Source organism: Cherax quadricarinatus, chromosome 5 (genome assembly GCF_038502225.1).
Source record: "Cherax quadricarinatus isolate ZL_2023a chromosome 5, ASM3850222v1, whole genome shotgun sequence".
NCBI lineage: Eukaryota > Metazoa > Arthropoda > Malacostraca > Decapoda > Parastacidae > Cherax > Cherax quadricarinatus.
Window position 1 is genome coordinate 69,888,540 of NC_091296.1, and position 12,714 is coordinate 69,901,253.

At 55.0% G+C, this 12,714-nt stretch overlaps 1 protein-coding gene across 5 annotated transcripts in view; it reads left to right on the top strand.

Annotated features, from left to right (window-relative positions):
• Positions 1 to 500: 500 nt before the first annotated feature.
• The window catches only part of LOC128684986 (genetic suppressor element 1), a 630,479-nt gene continuing 618,265 nt past the window's right edge, over positions 501 to 12,714 (top strand). For all 5 annotated transcript variants that reach the window (XM_053771397.2, XM_053771399.2, XM_070103847.1 and 2 more), the window contains exon 1: positions 501 to 634. The gene's annotated coding sequence lies outside the window, so the exon portion shown is untranslated. The remainder of the gene's footprint in view (positions 635 to 12,714) is intronic.

Below are 12,714 nucleotides of genomic sequence, written 5' to 3' on the forward strand. Positions count from 1 at the left end.
AGGCAGGACTGGTGGGTCGAGGCAGGACTGGTGAGAGTGCCACTGGACAGTTATGTTGTGGTGGGTGCCAATGTTCATATGGGTTGGTTCCCTTGTGGTAGCCCTGGTTAGTTCCCCCGGTGGGTTCCCCCGGTTGGTTCCCCCGGTTGGTCCCCGGTGGGTCCGCGGTTGGTCCCGGTGGGTGGCTGGGTGGCTGTAGGGGCGGTGTAACCATGGCAGGAGGCAAGGTAATCTTGCCCACCATATGGCAGAGACGATAGAACACGGCCATGAGCCGCCCACCACGTACGATCAAACCCACCACTCCCCATCTCTCCCCTTGCGCAAACTTCCCCTCCATCACCCCCACCACTCCCTTCACTTACTCCATCCTTAACTCCATCCACCTCACCTACCTCACCTTTTAAAGTTGATATATATAGGTAATGGAGGTGAGCAGTACGACGTTTTGTGTGTGTATGTGCGGCAGCGAGGTGGGTCTGAGGGAGGGAGGAGGCATCAGTGTGAGCTCGGAGGCTGGACGGGGGATATGTGTTAGCCTGTCTTCTGAGCCAATAACTCTCGTGTTTATAAACAACTCTTACCAATGACACTCGGTGGATATGGATGTGTGTACGTGTGATTTATCCTGAGTGTAAGTATCCCTCGGGGGGGATAACAGTGGTGGGTTTTTATTATTGTTGTATAACGTAATCTAGTGGTCTATCTCCAGGAAGGAACTCTGGGAAATAAATCATCAATTGATGAGGATTCTGTTGTGAACATCAACGTCAAGGCAGTGGATGGTTGATGTACCGGGGCCTCCTGGTCCACTGGACCCACCTCTTCAAATCCTTAATGGGCCATCGATTCTCACAGAGTGAAAGTCATATATTTTTTGGGGGGAGGAAGAGATAAATCCATCATTTGTGCGGCACGACCGTCACTACGTTGACAGCGCCGCCCACGACGCCCCACGACGCCCACCACGACTCACGACGCCCACCACGACTCACGACGCCCACGACGACTCACGACGACCCACAACGAGTGAAAGGGAGAAGTATGGTAGGGCAAATAGTCTTCTGTCTCCTTATGTGATTTACTGTGAAAACTATGGCAGGGTCACCCATCATGGATGGTCACCCATCAAGGGTGGTCACCCATCATGGATGGTCACCCATCATGGATGGTCACCCATCAAGGGTGGTCACCCATTGTGGATGGTCACCCATTGTGGATAGTCACCCATTAAGGATGGTTACCCATCAAGGATGGTCACGCATCAATGCTGGTCACCCGTCAAGGGTGGTCACCCATCAAGGATGGTCACCCATCAAGGATGGTCACCCATCAAGGGAGGTCACCCATCAAGGGTGGTCATCCATCAGTGGTGGTCATCCATCAAAGATGGTCATCCATCAAAGATGGTCACCCATCAAAGATGGTCACCCATCATAGATGGTCACCCATCAAGGGTGGTCATCCATCAAGGGTGGTCACCCATCGTTGGTCACCCATCGTTGATGGTCACCCATCGTTGATGGTCACCCATCAAAGATAGTCACCCATCAAGGGTGGTCACCCATCATGGATGGTCACCCATCATGGATGGTCACCCATCATGGATGGTCATCCATCAAGGGTAGTCACCCATTGTGGATGGTCACCCATCAAGGGTGGTCACCCATTGTGGATGGTCACCCATTAAGGATGGTTACCCACCAAGGATGGTCACCCATCAAGGATGGTCACCCATCATGGATGGTTACCCATTAAGGATGGTCACGCATCAATGGTGGTCACCCGTCAAGGGTGGTCACCCATCAAGGATGGTCACCCATCAAGGGAGGTCACCCATCGAGGGTGGTCACCCATCGAGGGTGGTCATCCATCAGTGGTGGTCATCCATCAAAGATGGTCACCCATCAAAGATGGTCACCCATCAAGGGTGGTCATCCATCAAGGGTGGTCACCCATCGTTGATGGTCACCCATCAAAGATGGTCACCCATCAAGGGTGGTCACCCATCATGGATGGTCACCCATCATGGATGGTCACCCATCATGGATGGTCATCCATCAAGGGTAGTCACCCATTGTGGATGGTCACCCATCAAGGGTGGTCACCCATTGTGGATGGTCACCCATTAAGGATGGTTACCCACCAAGGATGGTCACCCATCATGGATGGTCACCCATTAAGGATTGTTACCCATCAAGGATGGCCACGCATCAATGGTGGTCAACCGTCAAGGATGGTCACCCATCAAGGGAGCTCACCCATCAAGGGAGGTCACCCATCAAGGGTGGTCATCCATCAGTGGTGGTCACCCATCAAAGATGGTCACCCATCAAAGATGGTCACCCATCAAGGGTGGTCATCCATCAAGGGTGGTCACCTATCGTTGATGGTCACCCATCGTTGATGGTCACCCATCAAAGATGGTCACCCATCAAAGATGGTCACCCATCAAGGGTGGTCACCCACCATGGATGGTCACCCATCATGGATGGTCATCCATCAAGGGTAGTCACCCATTGTGGATGGTCACCCATCAAGGGTGGTCACCCATTGTGGATGGTCACCCATTAAGGATGGTTACCCACCAAGGATGGTCACCCATCATGGATGGTCACCCATCATGGATGGTCACCCATCATGGATGGTTACCCATCATGGATGGTCACCCATCATGGATGGTCACCCATCATGGATGGTCATCCAAGGGTAGTCGCCCATTGTGGATGGTCATCCATCAAGGGTGGTCACCCATCGTTGATGGTCACCCATCATGGATGGTCATCCAAGGGTAGTCGCCCATTGTGGATGGTCATCCATCAAGGGTGGTCACCCATCAAAGATGGCCACCCATCAAGGATGGTCACCCATCATGGATGGTCACCCATCATGGATGGTCACCCATCAAGGGTGGTCACCCATTGTGGATGGTCACCCATCAAGAGTGGTCACCCATTGTGGATGGTCACCCATTTGTAGACAGCCTGTACTGTCTGCGCAGACAGCCCCTGCTGTCTGCCAGCTTAGTTCATATTTCGCGCCACTCAGGTGCTGCCCTCTGTAGGCCTTGCCACTTCAGTATGCCCAGACTTGCCTCTCTCTCACTCACACAGCGGCCTAGCAGGAAGACACAAGTACTCCCAGCTCTCTCTCGTGGGCATGGCCCTCCCGGGCCATGGGCACAACACACAAGCCTGTGTACCCACTACGACATTAACAATAAAGAAAGAAGCCTCCGAAGAAGTTTATCATTTAACTACCCGCTTGCTACAGCCTACCAAACAAGCCCGTTATACATTGTGGATAGTCACCCATTAAGGATGGTTACCCATCAAGGATGGTCACCCATCAAGGATGGTCACCCATCAAGGATGGTCACGCATCAATGGTGGTCACCCGTCAAGGATGGTCACCCATCAAGAAAGAGGTCACCCATCAAGAAAGTGGTCACCCATCAAGAAAAAGGACACCCATCAAGGATGGTCACCCATCAAGGAAGGTCACTCATCATGGAAGGTCACCCATCAAGAGAGGTCATCCATCGAGAGGCCACCCATCAAGAAAGAGGTCACCCATCAAGGATGGTCATCCATCAAGGGAGATCACCTATTAAGGATGGTCACCCATGAAGGGAGAGGTCACCCATCAAAGACTGGTGAGTCGAGGGAAGACTGGAAGGTCACCCATCAAGAAAGGTCACCCACCAAGGGAGAGGTCTCCCATTAAGAGAGAGGTCCCCATCAAGAGGTCACCCATCAAGGAAGATGTCACTTATCAAAGAAGATGTCACTTATCAAGGAAGGTCACCCATCAAGGAAGAGGTCACCCATGAAAGAGGTCACTCATTGAGGAATTTCACGCATCCAGTGAGGTCATCCATCAAGGGAGATGGTTCACCATTCAAGGGGGAGGGGGTCACCCTTGAGGGGAAGGGACCACTCTATAAGGAAGAGATGGTCACTTCAAGAGGGAGGGAGGTCGTTTCAGGAGGGATGGAGTCACTTCAAGAGGGAGGGGGGGTCACTTCAACAGGGAGGGGGTCACATCAACAGGGAGGGGTCACTTCAACAGGGAGGTCACATCAACAGGGAGGGGTCACAACAGCAAGGGGTCACATCAACAGGAAGGGGGTCACAACAGGGAGGGGTCACATCAACAGGGAGGGGGTCACAACAGGGAGGGGTCACATCAACAGGAAGGGGGGTCACTTCAACAGGGAGGGGGTCACATCAACAGGGAGGGGGTCACTTCAACAGGGAGGGGGTCACAACAGGGAGGGGGGTCACATCAACAGGGAGGGGGTCACAACAGGGAGGGGGTCACATCAACAGGGAGGGGTCACATCAACAGGGAGGGGTCACATCAACAGGGAGGGGGTCACATCACAGGGAGAGGGTCACAACAGGGAGGGGGTCACATCAACAGGGAGGGGGTCACATCAACAGGGAGGGGGTCACATCAACAGGGAGGGGGTCACATCACAGGGAGGGGGTCACATCAACAGGGATGGGGTCACATCAACAGGGAGGGGGTCACAACAGGGAAGGGGTCACATCAACAGGGAGAGGGTCACATCAACAGGGAGGGGGCCACATCAACAGGGAGGGGGTCACATCACAGGGAGGGGGTCACATCAACAGGGAGGGAGTCACATCACAGGGAGGGGGTCACATCACAGGGAGGGGGTCACATCAACAGGGAGGGGGTCACATCAACAGGGAGGGGGTCACATCAACAGGGAGGGGGTCACAACAGGGAGGGGGTCACATCAACAGGGAGGGGGTCACATCACAGGGAGTCACAAGAGGGAGGGGGTCAGATCACAGGGAGGGGGTCAGATCACAGGGAGGGGGTCACATCAACAGGGAGGGGGTCACATCAACAGGGAGGGGGTCACATCAACAGGGAGGGGGTCACATCACAGGGAGGGGGGTCACATCACAGGGAGGGGGTCACATCAACAGGGAGGGGGCCACATCAACAGGGAGGGGGTCACATCAACAGGGAGGGGGTCACATCAACAGGGAGGGGGTCACATCAACAGGGAGGGGGTCACATCAACAGGGAGGGGGTCACATCAACAGGGAGGGGGTCACATCAACAGGGAGGGGGTCACATCAACAGGGAGGGGGTCACATCACCAGGGAGGGGGTCATATCACCAGGGAGGGGGTCACATCACAGGGAGGGGGTCACATCACAGGGAGGGGGTCACATCACAGGGAGGGGGTCACATCACAGGGAGGGGGTCACATCACAGGGTGGGGGTCACATCACAGGGAGGGGGGTCACATCACAGGGAGGGGGTCACATCAACAGGGAGGGGGCCACATCAACAGGGAGGGGGTCACATCAACAGGGAGGGGGTCACATCAACAGGGAGGGGGTCACATCAACAGGGAGGGGGTCACATCACAGGGAGGGGGTCACATCACAGGGAGGGGTCACATCAACAGGGCAGGGTTGTATAACCCACATGGCTCTAGCCTTAATGATAATAATAATTAATATTATTATTATTATTTTTATTATCGACAGATCAATGTATACTCCACCTCTCCTCCCTCCCTCCCTCCCTCCCTCCCTCTCACCGCTCCTTCTCTTCCTCTCACAATCCCATCCCCCCCTCTGCCTTCCTGTCTCCCTCGCCGCCACCCTTCCTCCTCCCTCTCTCCCTCCCTTTCCGCCTTCTCTCCCATCATTCATGCCACCCACACACTATCCCAGCAACCCCTATTCCTTCCTCTCTATCCCTCCCACCCTTCCTCCCGCCTTCCTTCCCTCCCTCCTTCCCTCCTTTCCATTTCCTCCTTCCCTCCTTCCCTGCCATCCTCCCCTACCTCCCTGTTTCCCTTCCTTCCTTCCTCCCTCCCTCCTTCCCTCCCTCTATCCCTCCATAACACCCCTCACAACTTCCACGTTCATTTCCCTTTACTACAGTCACCCTCACTCCTTCCCTCCATCACTGCCACCATCCTTCCCTCCATCACTGTCACCCTCACTCCTTCCCTCCATCACTGTCACCCTCACTCCTTCCCTCCATCACTGTCACCCTCACTCCTTCCCTCCATCACTGTCACCCTCACTCCTTCCCTCCATCACTGTCACCCTCACTCCTTCCCTCCATCACTGTCACCCTCACTCCTTCCCTCCATCACTGTCACCCTCACTCCTTCCCTCCATCACTGCCACCATCCTTCCCTCCATCACTGTCACCCTCACTCCTTCCCTCCATCACTGTCACCCTCACTCCTTCCCTCCATCACTGCCACCATCCTTCCCTCCATCACTGTCACCCTCACTCCTTCCCTCCATCACTGCCACCATCCTTCCCTCCATCACTGCCACCATCCTTCCCTCCATCACTGTCACCCTCACTCCTTCCCTCCATCACTGCCACCATCCTTCCCTCCATCACTGTCACCCTCACTCCTTCCCTCCATCACTGTCACCCTCACCTCCATCCTTCCATCACTGCCATCCCTCACTCCTTCCCTCCATCACTGTCACCCTCACTCCTTCCCTCCAACACTGCCATCCTTCCCTCCCTCACTCCTTCCCTCCATCACTGTCACCCTCACTCCTTCCCTCCATCACTGCCACCCCTCACTCCTTCCCTTCATCACTGCCACCCCTCACTCCTTCCCTCCATCACTGTCACCCTCACTCCTTCCCTCCATCACTGCCATCCCTCCATCTCTCCATCACTGCCACCCCTCACTCCTTCCCTCCATCACTGCCACCCTCACTCCTTCCGTCCACCACTGTCACCCTCACTCCTCTCCATCACTGCCATCCCTCCTTCTGTCCATCACTGCCACCACTCACTCCTTCCCTCCATCACTACCATCCCTCACTCCTTCCCTCCATCACTGTCACCCTCACTCCTTCCCTCCATCACTTTCACCCTCACTCCTTCCCTCCATCACTGTCACCCTCACTCCTTCCCTCCATCACTGCCATCCCTCCTTCTCTTTATCACTGCCACCCTTCACTCCTTCCCCCCATCACTGTCACCCTCACTCCTTCCCTCCATCACTTCCATCCCTCCTTCCCTCCATCACTGCCACCCCTCACTCCTTCCCTCCATCACTTTCACCCTCACTCCTTCCCTCCATCACTGTCACCCTCACTCCTCTCCATCACTGTCACCATCCCTTCCTCATCACTGTCACCCCATCACTTCATCACCACTCACTCCTTCCATCCTTCATCACTCCATCACTGTCACCCTCACTCCTTCCCTCCATCACTGTCACCCTCACTCCTTCCCTTCATCACTGTCACCCTCACTCCTTCCCTCCATCACTGTCACCCTCACTCCTTCCCTCCATCACTGTCACCCTCACTCCTTCCCTCCATCACTGCCATACCTCCTTCCCTCCATCACTGCCACCCTCACTCCTTCCCCCAACACACTCCACCCTCACTCCTTCCCTCCATCACTTTCACCCTCACTCCTTCCCTCCATCACTGTCACCCTCACTCCTTCCCTTCATCACTGCCATCCCTCACTCCTTCCCTTCATCACTGTCACCCTCACTCCTTCCCTTCATCACTGCCATCCCTCCTCTTCATCACTACCATCCCTCACTCCTTCCCTCCACTGTCACCCTCACTCCTTCCCTCCATCACTTTCACCCTCACTCCTTCCCTCCATCACTGTCACCCTCACTCCTTCCCTCCATCACTGCCACCCCTCCTCTTCATCACTGCCACCCCTCACTCCTTCCCTCCATCACTGTCACCCTCACTCCTTCCCTTCATCACTGCCATCCCTCACTCCTTCCCTCCATCACTGTCACCCTCACTCTTTCCCTCCATCACTGTCACCCTCACTCCTTCCCTCCATCACTGTCACCCTCACTCCTTCCCTTCATCACTGCCATCCCTCACTCTTTCCCTCCATCACTGTCACCCTCACTCCTTCCCTCCATCACTGTCACCCTCACTCCTTCCCTTCATCACTGCCATCCCTCACTCCTTCCCTCCATCACTGTCACCCTCACTCCTTCCCTCCATCACTGCCACCCCTCCTCTTCATCACTGCCATCCCTCACTCCTTCCCTCCATCACTGTCACCCTCACTCCTTCCCTCCATCACTGTCACCCTCACTCCTCTCCATCACTGCCATCCCTCCTTCTGTCCATCACTTCCACCACTCACTCCTTTCCTTCATCACTGCCACCCCTCACTCCTTCCCTCCATCACTGTCACCCTCACTCCTTCCCTTCATCACTGCCACCCCTCACTCCTTCCCTCCATCACTGTCACCCTCACTCCTTCCCTCCATCACTGTCACCCTCACTCCTTCCCTCCATCAGTGCCATACCTCCTTCTCTCCATCACTGCCACCCCTCACTCCTTCCCTCCATCAGTCACCCTCACAACTTCCCTCCATCAGTCACCCTCACTCCTTCCCTTCATCACTGCCATCCCTCACTCCTTCCCTCCATCACTGTCACCCTCACTCCTTCCCTCCATCACTGCCACCCCTCACTCCTTCCCTCCATCAGTCACCCTCACAACTTCCCTCCATCAGTCACCCTCACTCCTTCCCTTCATCACTGCCATCCCTCACTCCTTCCCTCCATCACTGTCACCCTCACTCCTTCCCTTCATCACTGCCATCCCTCACTCCTTCCCTCCATCACTGTCACCCTCACTCCTTCCCTCCATCACTGCCATCCCTCACTCCTTCCCTCCATCACTGCCACCCCTCCTCTTCATCACTGCCATCACTCATTCCTTCCCTCCATCACTGTCACCCTCACTCCTCTCCATCACTGCCATCCCTCCTTCTGTCCATCACTGCCACAACTCACTCCTTCCCTTCATCACTGCCATCCCTCACTCCTTCCCTCCATCACTTTCACCCTCACTCCTTCCCTCCATCACTCTCACCCTCACTCCTTCCTCCATCACTGTCACCCTCACTCCTTCCCTCCATCACTGTCACCCTCACTCCTTCCCTCCATCACTGCCATCCCTCCTTCCCTCCATCACTGCCCCCCTCGCTCCTTCCCTCCACTGCCATCCCTCACTCCTTCCCTCCATCACTGTCACCCTCACTCCTTCCCTCATCACTGTCACCCTCACTCCTTCCCTTCATTCATCATCACTGCCACCCCTCACTCCTTCCCTCCATCACTGCCATCCCTCACTCCTTCCCTCCATCACTGTCACCCTCACTCCTTCCCTCCATCACTGCCATCCCTCACTCCTTCCCTCCATCACTGTCACCCTCACTCCTTCCCTCCATCACTGTCACCCTCACTCCTTCCCTCCATCACTGTCACCCTCACTCCTTCCCTCCATCACTGTCACCCTCACTCCTTCCCTCCATCACTGTCACCCTCACTCCTTCCCTTCATCACTGCCATCCCTCACTCCTTCCCTTCATCACTGTCACCCTCACTCCTTCCCTCCATCACTGTCACCCTCACTCCTTCCCTTCATCACTGCCATCCCTCACTCCTTCCCTTCATCACTGCCATCCCTCACTCTTTCCCTCCATCACTGTCACCCTCACTCCTTCCCTCCATCACTGTCACCCTCACTCCTTCCCTCCATCACTGTCACCCTCACTCCTTCCCTCCATCACTGTCACCCTCACTCCTTCCCTCCATCACTGCCACCCTCACTCCTTCCGTCCACCACTGTCACCCTCACTCCTTCCCTCCATCACTGTCACCCTCACTCCTTCCCTCCATCACGGCCATCCCTCCTTCATCACTGTCACCATCACTCCATCACTGTCACCCTCACTCCTTCCCTTCATCACTGCCATCCCTCACTCCTTCCCTTCATCACTGTCACCCTCACTCCTTCCCTCCATCACTGTCACCCTCACTCCTTCCCTCCATCACTGTCACCCTCACTCCTTCCCTCCATCACTGTCACCCTCACTCCTTCCCTTCATCACTGCCACCCTCACTCCTTCCCTTCATCACTGTCACCCTCACTCCTTCCCTCCATCACTGTCACCCTCACTCCTTCCCTCCATCACTGTCACCCTCACTCCTTCCCTCCATCACTGTCACCCTCACTCCTTCCCTCCATCACTGTCACCCTCACTCCTTCCCTTCATCACTGTCACCCTCACTCCTTCCCTTCATCACTGTCACCCTCACTCCTTCCCTTCATCACTGTCACCCTCACTCCTTCCCTTCATCACTGCCATCCCTCACTCCTTCCCTCCATCACTGTCACCCTCACTCCTTCCCTTCATCACTGCCATCCCTCACTCCTTCCCTCCATCACTGTCACCCTCACTCCTTCCCTTCATCACTGTCACCCTCACTCCTTCCCTCCATCACTGTCACCCTCACTCACTGCCTCCATCACCCCTCACTCCTTCCCTTCATCACTGTCACCCTCACTCCTTCCCTCCATCACTGTCACCCTCACTCCTTCCCTCCATCACTGTCACCCTCACTCCTTCCCTCCATCACTGTCACCCTCACTCCTTCCCTTCATCACTGCCATCCCTCCTCCTTTCATCACTGTCACCCCATCCCTCTCTTCATCACTGCCAACCCTCACTCCTTCCCTCCATCACTGTCACCCTCACTCCTTCCCTCCATCACTGTCACCCTCACTCCTTCCCTCCATCACTGTCACCCTCACTCCTTCCCTTCATCACTGTCACCCTCACTCCTTCCCTCCATCACTGCCATCCCTCACTCTTTCCCTCCATCACTGTCACCCTCACTCCTTCCCTCCATCACTGTCACCCTCACTCCTTCCCTCCATCACTGCCATCCCTCACTCTTTCCCTTCATCACTGTCACCCTCACTCCTTCCTTCATCCCTCACTCCTTCCCTTCATCACTGTCACCCTCACTCCTTCCCTCCATCACTCACCCTTCCCTCAATCACCATCCCTCACTCTTTCCCTCCATCACTGCCACCCCTCACTCCTTCCCTCCATCACTGCCGTCCCTCACTCCTTCCCTCCATCGCTGTCACCCTCACTCCTTCCCTCCATCACTGCCATCCCTCACTCCTTCCCTCCATCACTGTCACCCTCACTCCTTCCCTCCATCACTGCCATCCCTCACTCCTTCCCTCCATCACTGTCACCCTCACTCCTTCCCTCCATCACTGCCATCCCTCACTCCTTCCCTCCATCACTGCCATCCCTCACTCCTTCCCTCCATCACTGCCATCCCTCACTCCTTCCCTCCATCACTGTCATCCCTCACTCCTTCCCTTCATCACTGCCATCCCTCACTCCTTCCCTCCATCACTGCCATCCCTCACTCCTTCCCTCCATCACTGCCATCCCTCACTCTTTCCCTCCATCACTGTCACCCTCACTCCTTCCCTTCATCACTGTCACCCTCACTCCTTCCCTTCATCACTGCCATCCCTCACTCTTTCCCTCCATCACTGCCATCCCTCACTCCTTCCCTCCATCACTGTCATCCCTCGCTCCTTCCCTCCACTGCCATCCCTCACTACTTCCCTCCATCATTGCCATCCCTCACTCCTTCCCTCCATCACTGTCACCCACCCATCCATTCCATACTTTTTTGCCACCATCCATCTATTTATCCTCTCCCCTCCACCTCTCCAGTCCCCTCCGTACTACCCCTGTCTTATTTCTCCCCATCTCTCTCCCTGTCTTTCTCCCTCTCTCTTACATCTTCCTTCACCATCTTTATCACTTCTCTCACTCCCTCCTTCACATTGTTTTCTCCATCTTTCCTTTTCCTTCCCATTATCTTCCCACCATCCCCCACTTCTCAATTATCTGTCTCCCTCTGTCTCCCAATTTCCCCATTATCTCTTCCCCTCTATCTCCTCACTTCCCGGCCATCTTATTTCTCCCTTATTATCTCCCCAATTCTTCCCCACCCTCTCCTTCCCCAAACTCATTTTCCTCCCACCCTCTCCCTCTTTCCTATTCTCTTCTCCGGCTTCTCCACCCTTTTCCCACCCTCTTCCCCGCCCTCTCCCTGACTCTTCCCATATTCCTCACCCTCCCCACTTCCCCAACCTCCCCTCAACCTTTCTCTCTTCCCCTCTCCCCTCTTCCCCACTCTCTCCCCTGTTACCCACCCTCTCCCCTTGTTACCCAACTTCTTCCCCTCTTACCCAACCTCTCCCCTCTTCTCCAGCCTCTCCCCCTCTTTCCCTCGTCTCCAACTTCTCCTCCTCTTCCCCACCCTCTCCCCACATCCCCCTCCCCTCCCTCTCCCTCTCCCCACATCCCCCTCCCCTCCCTCTCCCCTTCCCATCCTCTCGCCCCTCAGTTTTTCCAAGGCTTGAGCTATGGGGAAGGGAGAAGCACTGACCCTTAAAGTGTTTTTGATCCATGGAGTCGGAACTGCTTCTTAACATTAGTTTATTCCTGGACTGGTATATGAGACAGTAACTATTGTTTGATGGCCGTTATTTGTTGTGTGTTGCCCTGTATCTGTTGTTTGATGTGGTTTGGTCTGTTATCCATTGTTTGTTGTCTGTTATCTGTTTGTTGTCTAGTGTTTGTTGCTTGATGTGCAGTGTTTGTTGTCTGTTATCTGTTGCCTAGTATTTGTTGTTTCGTGTGTACTGTTTGTTGTCTAGTGTTTGTTGTTTGTTGTTTGGTGACTCCATAAAGGTGGCAGCAAAGCATTAGCTAAGAACTATAGACCAACAGCTCTGACGTCCCACATCATAAAAATCTTTGAAAGAGTGCTAAGAAGCAGGATTGCAAATCACCTGGAT